This window comes from Schistocerca serialis, unplaced genomic scaffold (assembly GCF_023864345.2).
Source record: "Schistocerca serialis cubense isolate TAMUIC-IGC-003099 unplaced genomic scaffold, iqSchSeri2.2 HiC_scaffold_1261, whole genome shotgun sequence".
NCBI classification, from domain to species: domain Eukaryota; kingdom Metazoa; phylum Arthropoda; class Insecta; order Orthoptera; family Acrididae; genus Schistocerca; species Schistocerca serialis.
In genome coordinates this window covers 3,454,934-3,468,894 of record NW_026047471.1, presented here as the reverse complement: position 1 = coordinate 3,468,894, position 13,961 = coordinate 3,454,934, and the positions used below count along the sequence as shown (strand labels likewise).

At 44.4% G+C, this 13,961-nt stretch overlaps 1 protein-coding gene and 1 non-coding gene across 2 annotated transcripts in view; one reads left to right on the top strand and one right to left on the bottom strand.

Moving 5' to 3' along the window:
- LOC126438146 (glucose dehydrogenase [FAD, quinone]-like) overlaps positions 1-13,961 on the bottom strand; it is a 472,618-nt gene that overhangs the window by 353,261 nt on the left and 105,396 nt on the right. The window lies entirely within an intron of this gene.
- Positions 4,899-4,972, top strand: Trnas-cga (transfer RNA serine (anticodon CGA)). Its single transcript has one exon. It is a non-coding gene; the product is annotated as a tRNA-Ser (tRNA).

The following is a 13,961-nucleotide window of genomic DNA, read 5'->3' as shown; positions in this document are numbered from 1 at the left end:
CTGACCAGGAAGATCACCAAATGTCCTGCCAATTGATCGCATATGGAGCTTGGTGTAGCTGTAACTTACTCGTGTTCCAGAGCCCGTAAGGACCATTGCCGAACTGCAACGAAAAATGCAGGACGTTTAGGAGAATATATGGCAGGATGCCATTCGTCACTATTATGGTCGTTTGCACGAGAGAAAATACGCTTCTTTGCCGCCACTGTGTATTGATGCTACTGTAGGGGCACTCTTTGCTGTTTCATGGGTGTTTCCTTTGGTCCGAATTTGTTATGATGTACTCCTATTTATACCGTCACGTCACTTTTCAAGAAAATATTCTTGTCTTTGAGGGTGTTGCAGCTTTTTTTGGCAGTGTATTTATTCATTTCTATTGGTTGCACAGTTCCATTTAATTCGGTAGAATATTCATTTAATGTATTAAACATTCCGCAGCAAGCCGCATAAAAGCGGACGGAAGGAAAAAAGTTGTGTAATCCCTATACAAGCGGTCCGCGCAGCTGTTGCCTCGCAGACTGACGTGCTCGGGCTTTGCGCAGCTTTCTCCCGTGAAAACTCGGCGGTCGCACTCGTCAGCGGCTGCCAAACAGCGGTGTGGGGCGTGTGAGTGGGGGAGGGCTGTGGGTTCCCACCGCTGCCGCTTCTCACGGCGCCACCAGCATCATGAAGCTCCCGCTGACAGCTCTGGCCAGGTGACTGTGACTTCCCTGCTGCTGAGACAGTGTCAGGCAGCAGACTGCGGAGTCACATTTTTATGACCAGCTACAAGAATACAGAGCTGCGCAAGCACCTGGGCCAGCTTCCCAGTCACTTTAATGTGATGACACGTGACAAGCCTGAGTAACCGCCTTTTGCAGCGCGAAACGTGCCGGAATAGAGTCACTGAGGTTCTGGAAGGTATACACGTGGATGGGGAGCCATGCAGACTCCAATGGAGTGGCCAACTGCTTTATGTTTCTCAGTTCAGGATCCATGCAGCGTGGCTCCATCGAAGTGGTCCCGCTGATTCTCGATGTGGCTTAAGACCGGGGAGTTTGGAGGCAAGTGAAGTACAGAAAACTTATCCTGGTGTTCTTTGAACGTCGCACTTACATTCGGAGATACATGACACGTTCCATTACCCTTCTGATATACGCCATCATTCCCAGAAATAACAAACAGCAGGTAGGAGTGGACATCGTCTCCAAAGATAGATGCGTATTTATATTGATCCATTGTGCTTCCCAGATTGACAAGATCACCCAGGATATGCCACAAAAGTATTCCCCAGATCATGCAGGGTGTTTGCCTTCAGAAGTTCCACGCCGTATACGCCAACAGCAATCCGTCCATTGGAGCACAAAACGTGATTCATCTGAAAAGACCACCTGTCGCCACTCAGTAGATGTTCAGCTGCGACACTGTCGTACAAATTTCACCCCTTGTCGCCGATGAACAGCAGTCGGAATGTAGACACTATTGGTAGACCCTAGGTTCATGTGTGTGGTCAGTTGCTCAACAGTGGCACGTCTGTTATCCATACGCATCCACTCAGACGTCGTTAACCCCTGGCACATATGGCTTATGGTGCACTATAGTTGCCACGGCGTCGACTTTGGAGAGCGCCACTTGTCACGCGCTATATAGCCTACTTTAACAACGGCGGTAAGCGAACAGTTTACAAACCTATCCCTTTCGGAAATTATTCCACTTTTGGCCCAAAAGCCAATGATCATACCATTTTGGACATCACATAAGTTATTCCTTTTCCGCATTCCATCAACGACTCCACTGTTCAGCGCGTCGTCGACACACTTCACACTCCGTCCACTGCTGATGCTGCCACACATTGACATCGAACGTAGGCGTCGGTCATGATAATGTGACTGGACCGTTTATCTCACTGAGGAAACGGAAAGTCTTCACAGACTTATTTAGCTGTCAGTAGAAACTCTCCCTGAGGCCTGAGAAAACCCAGCCAATAATTAAACAATAAATGTGAATATTCATTCCGTCAGTGAAATCTTATTCTAATAGTCCACAACCATTCAGTCCACCTCATAGTCGATAGTGAACTAACTTGGAATCCGTACTTACCAACATCATAAAGAACGGCCACAATATCCTGAAAGTACTAACCAACAGAGCGTTGAAAGCAACGTAAATATGGGCGGCTTCAAATGATAGATGAGTTGCGTATTACACCAGTCGTCCCATATCGGTTGGGAGAATCGGTGCTTAATTGTCCTGAGATTGGAAGCATAAAAAGCAAAATCACATAGGTGTTTAATTGTTCTGCGGCCAAACACCCCATAAAAAGCAAAATGACATGGGTTTCTAACTGAAGCAAGACGTTCAATATGCTGTCCACTTTCTTCGAGCGGTTGTAGGCGCTTCAGTCTCGAACCGCGCTGCTGCTACGGTCGCAGGTTCGAACCCTGCCTCGGGCATAGATGTGTGTGCTGTCCTTAGGTTAGTTAGGTTTAAGTAGTTCTAGGTCTAGGGGACTGATATTCCTCCTGCAGCGCTGTTGCGACGTTTTCGACAGACGTCGGATCACCTGCTTTCCTCTCTCTGTTACAGTGTACTTCAAAAGAACCTTCCTTTTCGAATATTGTAATCACTTACTCCATTGCCTGAGCAGACTTCGGATCAGCGCGTTTCTTTATACCCTCGCGCGTCCGCTACCAGAACACAATCACCTTTTTTGTAAAAGAGCTTTACCAGCAGCTTTTTGTAAGGGAGCTTTACTAGCAGCGCACGATCCTTCGTGGAAACACACATGTTGGTCGCCTCGGACGCTAACTCTTGGTGTCCATATTCTAACGCTCAGCCTCGCGGAGTCGCTACGCGGTTTGAGGCCACTTGTCACGGATTGCGCGGCCCCTCCCGTTGGAGGTTCGAGTCCCCTCCCTCGTGCATGGGTGTGTGTGTGTGTGTGTGTCGTTCTTAGCATAAGTTAGTTTAAGTAGTGTGTACGTCTAAGGGTCAATGACCTCAGCAGTTTGGTCACTTAGGCATTCACACACTTAAAATCTAACGCTCACGGCGCGATCTATTGGTGGAATTTTTTTGTTTCAAGACGATTCACTTGCGTTAATAAAATGCTGTTCAGATTTGATATCACTTTGAGCAGTGGTTGTCTTTCTACAGGTTTTGAAACCGGAGCATTAAATATGGACTACCCTTTCCGCGTGACGTGTCCCCAAAGCCGCGATGCGACATTAATCTCGCGGTGGTTAGTGTTCGTAAACTTCCGGCGCATCGGAGTCTGACACTCCATCTGTAACATTTTCTTGTAAAAATAGTCTTGCTCCAAATGGTAATTGTGGTGTTTATATTGATAGGTTCAATATGACGCAAAAATAAATCCTTTTACTAAGTCGTCTAAGCATCTTTATGGGATCTGCTTCCGCTCTGCCAAGGATTTAATTACAAATAATAATGAGTGTATTGTCAAATTGTAAGTTATTTGTATTATTGCTCCCATGAAATCCTCCTGGTAGAGAGTTCTGAGTTTCTCAGATGTTGAATTGTTGTAACGAAGTTCGTGAATAATCACCAGGGAATAATCACCATGGAACACATTTCGCTAACTGAGGTTGCGACAGAAACGATGATGAATGCTTCTGATACTGAAGACGCGGTTTCTCAAAGCGAAGATATTAGTATTAGTGTCGTGATGAATACTAGAGCCTTCTACTAGCTGTATACAAATATTCCATCAAAAAATCATGCTGTGTATTCGTAGCAATGTATATATTTCGAACATATATATTTGGAACACGTATATATTTGGAACACGAGCTCGCCAGTGAACTATGAGCTCAGGATGTAACTTGTGAAAACATTTTACTTCTTATTATTCGGAACTGCTAAAAATATAGTTACAATATAATGAATTATAGAGACCAACTACTGGAAACGTCCTATTTCATTTTACTTTGCGAATGATAGTGATTAAATATAGCCCAAAGAAAACAAAATTTACCTATTTCTCACAAGTAGAAGATTTGTAACAGTTTCCATATAACAAGTTCGTTATCTGTTTCAAGTGCCTGACAGAGCTCGCGCACTATTTGTCAGCTCCCAGATGACGGTATGGACACATTGCCTCACTGGTCTCCTCCTGTCGGCATATAATCCGGTCTCACTGTCAGCCCCAGTGATGATCTCGGATGTTGCGAACCAGTTCCATTATATACGATACTTCTTTCTTGAACTCAGTTATCTACGCCTCACCTTACCAAGACAGCTTTTACTCAAGACAAAGACAGTATACCATGTCCTCCAATTAGGTCGTCCACCTAACCCGATTGAACAAAAGTTCCCCCAGATTGACTGGCGCGCGGTGTTCGCTTGTTACCTTGACACGGATGTTCAATCTGTCTGGTACCTGAAACTTCCTGGCAGTTTAAATCTGTGTGCCCGACCGAGACTCGAACTCGGGACCTTTGCCTCTGCCGGCTGCGGTGGTCTAGCGGTTCTAGGCACTCAGTCCGGAACCGCGCGACTGCTACGGTCGCAGGTTCGAATCCTGCCTCGGGCATGGATGTGTGTGATGTCCTTAGGTTAGTTAGGTTTAAGTAGTTCTAAGTTCTAGGGGTCCCATAGTGCTCAGAGCCATTTGAACCATTTGAAACTTTGCCTCTCGCGGGCAAGTGCTCTACCATCTGAGCCACCGAAGCACGACTCACGCCCGGTACTCACAGCTTTACTTCTGCCAGTACCTCGTCTCCTACCTTCCAAACTTTACAGAAGCTCTCCCGCGAACCTTGCAGAACTAGCACTCCTGAAAGAAAGGATATTGCGGAGACATGGCTTAGCCACAGCCTGGGGGATGTTTCCAGAATGAGATTTTCACTTTTCAGCGGAGTGTGCGCTGATATGAAACTTCCTGGTAGATTAAAACTGTGTGCCCGGTAGCTCAGATGGTAGAGCACTTGCCCGCGAAAGGCAAAGGTCCCGAGTTCGAGTCTCGGTCGGGCACACAGTTTTTAAAATGGCTCTTAGCACTATGGGACTTAACATCTTAGTCATCAGTCCCCTAGAACTTAGAACTACTTAAATCTAACTAACCTAAGGACATCAAACACATCCATGCCCGAGGCAGGATTCGAACCTGCGACCGTAGCAGTCCCGCGGTTTCGGGACTGCAGCGCTAGAACCGCACGGCCACCGCGGCCGGCACACACAGTTTTAATCTGCCAGGAAGTTTCATATCAGCGCACACTCCGCTGCAGAGTTAAAATCTCATTTTGTCTGCTACCTAACTGTCAATGGTAAGCAAATCAACCAATCTCGCCTTCATCGTATCCACCTCTATGTTCCACGTGTGGAGTGCCAGACAATGACGAACATCGGTTTGTTTGCGGACCGGCGGCGGAGCTTTGGCAATTGATTCGTCACATTGTGGCTTTTCTAACGCGGGAAATACCGGATCAGATTACTCCCCTTTCATTATTATTTCCGGAACGTGACTATTTTCCTCGGACAAAGATCAATGCTGTGAATTGGATTCGCGGACATGCCATTCACTACCTATTTGGACAAACTGTAGACTCTGTACTCGAGTTTTGGACATACCTCAATGACCGTCATTATGTCGTTGTCCGTCACCCAAAATACAGAGAATTTTTCTCAAACTTCCTTGGGAGTGCTTGCAACGATCCGCCTCGCAGCTGGAATGTGTTAAGCCAAGAGAGAAGAAGGTTTCCTGTTTGAACCAATGAACATTTCTGAACAATTGAACGGAACACATCAATTTCGAGAAGACGTGACTCAACATATTCGAAGCGGGGCGCAGGAGGCCCCTGATCAATTACACAACAAAAATAAACAAAAAAAAAAATAAAAAATAAAAATAAAATAAAATTCAGGAAAAGGAAGATTTTGTTTTGTTTGTAAGGATAGCCCTAACCTTGAATTCCCATACTTCCCCTGGTATATAGGCAGCTCTCTCGGGTAGGTTTAGTCAGGAGCAAACGCCTGAAGTGGACCAGATTTTTTTGTTATAGGATGAAAAGTGGCGGTGGCACTTTTTTTTGTAGTTCCATTTTCCTAAAGGGCTTTAAAATGAAAAAAATGAACAAAAAATAAAAGAAAAAAAATAAAAAGAAACAAAAGTGGCCGAGACGGATAGAGTGTGTGCCATGTAAGCAGGAGATCCCATAATCTTTTTTTTTTAAAAAAAAAGAGCTTTTGCAAGCGGGGTGCACTCAGCCCTTGGGAGGCCAATTGATAAGGTACGTTACTGGGAAGCAGCGGCTCCAGTCACAAAAACTGACAACCGCCGGGAGAGCAGTGTGCTGACCACAAACCCCTCCATATCTGCATCCAGTGACGACGGTGGGCTGAGGATGACACGACGGACGATCCGTACCGTTGGGCCTTCAAGGCGTGTTCGGACGGAGGGGTTATTTTGAGCGGTTGCAACGTTTTTAAATTCTCATATTCTGATATTTCGTTCTCATATCAATTTTACGTTCATTGTGATATTTTATTCATATTTTTATTCCTCAGGAAGATTTGGTTCATTCCCTTGCATGATAGCGATAGTAGAAACACCGATATTCCCAACACCACGAGCATTGAACGAGGGCAGGTTTGCCAGTGACATTCCTTCGTATGAATCTCACTCGGAAGAAAACGTCGTTAACACTGATGAAGATTTCGCGTGTTGGCAATAGCTTCGAAGCAAACCGTGCATAACGGATTTTTCCGAAAATTGGTGCTTGTAACTTATTATGAATCAATAGATAAAACAGGAATTTCACCGAAAACAATTTATTTATTTATTTTTGTGGTGGGGGATGGGGGGGGGGGACAAGCGTGATGCGTGTAGTACTCTTCCACAAATGAAAAGTAATAATCGGGTTTCGAACGCGAGGTGCAAAATTAATAAACTGCATCGTTAACCACTGTGTCACATTTTCATCTACTTATTTCGCCAGGTGAGAGGCATATAAAGTACATGGAAAGTATTTCGAAAACTCTTACCGTTGTTTTGTCAGAAGTGATCGAGTAGTTACGGATAAGCCGAGACACCTGTTAGCTTATTTTGAACGCTCTTCTACTGAGTGACAGTAATTGCCGTGTTCGCCTCATCAGTTGTGAGCAGTCACCGTTAAGTTAGTGGACGTGCGACCGTAGTGTGTTGACGTCGTTGTGGCGCAATGGAGCAACATCTCTAAATCAAGTGTTAAAGACGCTCTCCAGAACGTTTTGAAGAAGAGAAATCTGTTGCAAAGCGTGCCCCACACCCCTTAGCTCTTGAACAACGACGCGGTTCGACTGAAATGCAATACGCGGACAATTCTTTTCTGAAAATAATATGAACCAACCAAAAAACGACAAAGTGTAAAATGGGTCTCTGATTGTTAGCCAAGATCGAAGAATGTTGAATAAAATCCCAAACGATTTTTCTGACAGTTTCGCATGTATGAACAATCTGTGCATTGCACTCAAGTAAAACATCTGAAACATTAAAAGCACCGCCTTAATGTTCTATTTTTTTATTAGTCTAATCTCGAAAATTTTTGGACTGAATGGTTTGTACACACATGCTTCTTTAACTTACAAACGCACTAGGTTCAAATGGTGCAAATGGCTCTGAGCACTATGGGACTTAACATCCGAGGTCATCACTTCCCTAGACTTTTAAACCTAACTAACCTAAGGACAACACACACATCCATGCCCGAGGCAGGATTTGAATCTGCGGCCTTAGCAGCAGCGCGGTTTCGGACTGAAGCGCCTAGAACCGCCCGGCCACAGCGGCCGGCTAACGCATTAGGTAAAAAATATAAAAAACGCTGTAGTAATAAGATAATTATTACAAAAAAATTTGAAGCTAAACACAGGGACACTAATTCTCCAATTCCTCAATAATTGGATTTCCAGGAATCGAAACCTTTCTAGGAATTTCTTTTCCATGCTGCACCCAATTTTAACAGTATACCCGTGTAGCAAATTCGAACAGAGCGGTAGAATTTAAGTATGAAATTGTTCTACCCGAAGTGACGTAAGTATCTATTTATATTCATTATCTTTCTGGAGAGACCGGAAACGCAAGACGACTTTTGCGTAGTTCCCACTTCACGCACGAGACCGAGGAAATTTCGGTGCCACGAGTGACAAGGACGCGACGCTACACGCTGCCTTTGTTTCGGTCGCACTTTCTCGCCCGTGAGCATGCGTGCGCTTTTCGTGCCTCGTTACTCCACGCGCGATGAGAGCTGCTCGTATGCTTCGCTGCGCGCGACGGTAAACACCGCTGAGTGCTCTTCAAGTGCACGCGCGCCAGACACCGCTGGCGGAACACCTGCTGTCGCCTTCGCTCCCGCATTAACACCTTCTTTTGTTATTATGGACGCTCTTTCGACTGGTCTAATTGTGACATCCGCGATCGTAACAATAAGGAGTGACACACGCATCATCCATATCTCACCAAAAGTTCATCAGCAAACGCAAACCTCCTCCTGCACTTCTTGATGCTGTCCAGCCACTCTCAAAAAGTAGAAGGTGGGAAAGCGTTCATAGCATACCGGCAGTCCAGTAACACAGAACAAGACACTCCCTGAAAAAAAAGAAAAATAGGGAGCATCTGGAAGACATAGTCGGATTTCAATGTAACTCCGTACACGCACAAACCATCGGCGAGTAGGCAAATGATTCGAGTTCGAAATCTCAGTGACTGGTGGAACGACCACAAGACTGCAGTACTGCCTTTCGTGTGTAACGTTGTTACCAGTTCCGCCGCCCGCCCCCGGTAGCTGAGTGGTCAGCCGGCACGGTAGCTCAGCGTGTTCGGTCAGAAGGTTACGTGCCCTCTGTAATAAAAAAACTGAGTAAATCGATCAACAAAGAACTTCAATGGATGTCTTATGACGTCCGCCCCGAGCAGATACAACGAACAAAAAAAGCGAACAAAATGAGATTAAAAAAAAAAAAGTGGTCAGAGCGACAGAATGTCAATCCTAAGGGCCCGGGTTCGATTCCTGGCTGAGTCGGAGATTTTATCCGCTTAGGGAGTGGGTGTTGTTTTGTCCTAATCATCATTATTTCATCCCTATCGACACACAAGTCGCCGAAGTGGCGTCAAATCGAAAGTCTTGCACCCGGCGAACGGTCTCCCCGACAGGAGGCCCAAGTCCCCTAGAACTTAGAACTACTTAAAGCTGACTAACCTAAGGACATCACACAACACCCAGTCATCACGAGGCAGAGAAAATCCCTGACCCCGCCGGGAATCGAACCCGGGAACCCGGGCCCGGGAAGCGAGAACGCTACCGCACGACCACGAGCTGCGGACCGACATTTACATTCTGCAGGGTATACGACGGCGTGAGCATCGTCATAAATTGAGCGATCGCTGAAGAACTCGGAGATGCCACGCACTAGTCAGAGACAGCATTATCAGCACGTGACAAAGTTTGAAACGGGCCTCTTTGAGTCTGACAGGTCGAATCGTGCAATATCCACATTAGAAGGGATAAATTTTATCTTCTTATAGACACTGATTAAAAAGTGAAAAAATTATTTTATTAAAATTATTATTCAGTGTTTGTTACATAACATTTTCATTTGTTAACAGGTATGAAGCTCAACACACCAAAACAAAAGTGTGGTGCTAGCGAGATTTGAACCAGCGTCTTCACAATTACAAACCTATCACTCTGCGCGCCTTTTCTTTGCTGAAATATGAAAATTAACAGATTTTGTTGTTAATAATGAAAGAGCAATAGCTGCAGAATGCCTTGAAGTTCATCTACTTCAAGGTCTGTGGCCAACGTGGCAGGCGCAAAGTCGGTACATGTAGGATTTCAGTCTGTCACCGTAGTTTATTTAATTTGAAATTAGTTTTCCTCCTTACGATAATAATATATAAGCACTCCGTGATCAGGCCACAACTGGCCCATCGAGACCATCCGACCACCGTGTCATCCTCAGTTGAGGACGCGAATAGGAGGGGCGTGTGGTCAGCACACCGCTCTCCCGGTCGTTATGATGGTATTCTTGACCGAAGCCGCTACTATTCGGTCGAGTAGCTCATCAATTGGCACCCCGAAAATGGCAACAGCGCACGGCGGCCAGGATGGTCACCCATCCAAGTGCTCGCCACGCCCGACGACGATTAACTTCGGTGGTCTGACGGGAACCGGTGTATCCACTGCGGCAAGGCCGTTGCGATAAAATAATAGATAGGTAATTCTGAAACCAATGACGAATTCGTAATTAAACTATAAATCCAGAATGAGATTTTCACTCTGCAGCGGAGCGTGCGATGATATGAAATTTAAACTATAAATGTTTCATCCTACTAAATATGAAGAAAATCAAAGAGGTCCATTCCGTAAGCTCTCGTTGTAAGTGATAATGTAGTCGTAGGATAGTACAACTAAATAAAGCTAGCACAGAAAATACGATGGACATTCAATAGCTAATGCAACATATTTTTTTGGCCAATTTTGGCTGAAAAAATCCGGTATTTGCTGTAAGAAATCTTGCCATATTCCCGCTTCAGCCACTGTAGTTTTAAGAGCTTCCGACAGATTGTGGCGCTGTACGTAGCGTCCAACGTGGCATCTGTAAAGGAGGTACGTTCCTAACAGAGAGCTGTCACTGAGTTTCCCGGACGAACAACCAAAGCATTGTAGATATTCATAGGCGCTTGCAGAATCTACGGAGACCTGGAAGCTAACAAAAGCCCGAGGCGTCTGTCATCATCGCAACAACGTCGCGTAGACATGTCCGATCTTCACCCTACACCCCCGACATCACGCCCTCCAATTTGTTCGACCCAGTGAAGGACGCACTCCGCGGGAAGCAGTACGTGGGTGATGGAAGCTATGGATGCAGCAAGATGTTGACTCCGACGTCGACCAGTAGAGAGGTTCCAAGCGCATAACGTGGCTTTAGGCCGTGGCACTGGATGGAGATTATGTTGAAAATTAAGGTTTTGTAGTTAAAAGAGGGGGGAATAATATGGTATATTGCAATCCTGAATAAAACCAACCAGCTTTCAGAAAACAAAAACGTGTTGCCTCACTTATTCACCACCCCTTGTATTTCATGCACCTTATGATAGTCAATCCAAGTTACAGCTACTGTCCTTGACGCGAATAACGTGAGATTGACTACGTTAAGGTGCCCGAAATATTTTTCAGGCAGCTTTTTTTTTTGTCCACCCTGTAAACATTAGAGATCTGTGAAGTGCACCATTTTATATTTCTGAACATTTCAAGCTGGTTACTAATCCTTGAACTAGATTGAAATCTTATCTACATCTGAACATCTGTGCAGATTGTTTCATATTGCACTTCATTATACTGCATCATCTGCCAATAGTTAATTTCTCCGCAATACGCTTTCTTACAGGAGTGTGGAGTGCTTCTCCCCCAAGATATACAGGTGAATTTCTGTAAATTTCGGAAATACGGAATAGCAGTCGAAAATCTTTCGCATTGCCCGCGAAAGGGAAGATATTGGGTTCAAGGCCCATTCCAGCAAACAGTTCTGTAAACTGCCAGGAAGTTTAATTCCAGGCTCCCCGAGCAACGGTGTTACACTTTCTTTCACGCTACTGGCGATCCGGCCCGGCTTCGCACCAAGTCCAGGCGACTTGGCTGGAGCAGCGTATTTCGTTTGCACGGCCACGAATAAAATTCAGATAATAATGGTAAGTAAATGAATATCATCACTTTCTTATAACTTACCCGATGTAAGCAACGCACGGCAGGAAATTTGTAAAGAGGCATAAATGTTATGAATTCCATATAAAGTTGGTGTTTGGAGTGACTTCCCATGGCAATGATGGGAACACATCGTGACATAAGCAATAAGTTTACAAACAATGTAAATATGCGAATCACGGGTTTATTTGTGTGTGAATTATTCAATAGGTACCAGAGGCTGAGGTGGCAAAAATAAATCAGTAAATGGCTGTGAGCACTATGGGACTTAACTTCTGAGATCATCAGTCCCCTAGAACTTAGAACTACTTAAACCTAACTAACCTAAGGACATCACACACATCCATGCCCGAAGCAGGATTCAAACCTGCGACCGTAGCGGTCGCGCAGTTCCAGACTGTAGCGCCTAGAACCGCTCGGCCACAACGGCCGGCAAATAAGTAAATCCGTGATGCATTGTTGACACTCATTGCCACAATTCCTTGTCGTAGACGCTTTCTGGTATACATCGTCGCCCTGCCGTGTCCACACCTAGGTTTGATTGAAGGAAAGCAGATAGCTGTGTCCCATGCTGCGTTTTACTTTATATATACAGAATTGTAAACAACAGACTTTGGATTTTTTTCTGTTAGTTGTTCTGAAACTACTGCTGAAAGAACGTACTCTATGTAAAAGAAGCAAATTTGCTGAAGTAAATTTTCGAAAAACATTTTATTTGAAGCATGAAAAATAAAGCACAACATATTTTGGATTAGCATTTATTTTCACTATGCAGTTGTTCTCAAACGGTTGCAGAGGCACTATCGGTTAAAATTATTTTATTTCAGACAGTACGTCTCACATTACATGATGATTTGGTTATCTCTTCGTTACTGGTCATATTTATTTACATACCTGAAAGACGAGTATTCCCATTGTGCGAAGTAGTTGCATTGAACTAAAAGCGCGAATTGCTACTGGAAATCTGAGGGAGCAGAAATCGGCCGTCTGAAATCGTTGTAATATTTCGAAATGCGCCCCTCAACCATCTGTAGAAGTATTTCGAAATTATGTGTATTCATCCGGAAGAAAATTGTTTGAATCCCACTCAATAAGATCGTTTCCATATCTTTACGATGTTTAAAAGGGCCTAAATCTCTTTCTCACCAGTAGAGATTAGTTATCAGTTTTCTGTATAATTTGAAAGTTTTTTAACAAATGATATCTTTCGCCTCACCACGCAGATAATCGTCTTCGTAATCTATATTTGAGTCAAGAAAAGCAAGAAGCTGAAATTTGGTCATAAGCTGAGCTGCTGTAAAACTTTCTGAAAGCTGTGTCCCATGCTGCGTTTTACTTTATATATACAGAATTGTAAACAACAGACTTTGGATTTTTTTCTGTTAGTTGTTCTGAAACTACTGCTTGTCCTTAACCAGTTATCCAACAGGGAAAAGCGGAGAGCTACAGTGAAACATGAATCCGGGCCACACTTCGCTTCTGGCGAATCCTCAAATCATTGAGAAGTCAATGCTAGGATAAAAGGAAGAATGAAAAAAAGTTTATCAACCGACATTTCTATTCCTACGCAAACGCTTTACCACTAGACCACAGTAGCTGATGCGAATTTAGTCACGCTTTCTGCTCGCTCAAGCACTGTTGCTCTCTCGAGTCATGGCGTCTGTTCGCTTGGTGGCAATGGCGTCGCTTTCACATCTTAACTTTCATTCACCACAAATCAGAAAATCCTCACTAAATATTTATAAATAGTATTAGGTCTACAACTTTGCTTCCGCCGTTTTGCAATAGACGGCAGTAGCGGCAAGTGGGGTTCAGGTGGTTGGTCATAGGTGTAATACAATAAGCTTAGGCATCTGTAAAAACAATGCCATAAAAACATTAGCCGATTTGTGATTGCATCAGAAGGTTATTCTCGATTAAGTACGTCAACTTACGTACCCATTTCTCGCCATTTGCGGGATGCTTTAATTTTCTGTCTTAACGTGAAGAAATCTGCGACTGTGGTACTTAAAAAGCTGGGTAAGACCAATGTTGAGGGAACTGTCAGTGGAAAAACGCGCAGAGAATGTTTTCAATGTCTTAAAACGGTGATTTTGATGTTGAAGACCGGCATGACGGTGGAAGAGAACGGTTTCGTAGCTACTGAAACAGACGAAGACAGTCACAGGACATCATTATCGAAAGCAATTGATGCGTTAGAGCCCAGCAGTGAAACACAAACGGCCACAATACAGCGATAGACACGTAAAGGTAACTTTGCAGCAAGTCAGTGCCCTACCTCATGTC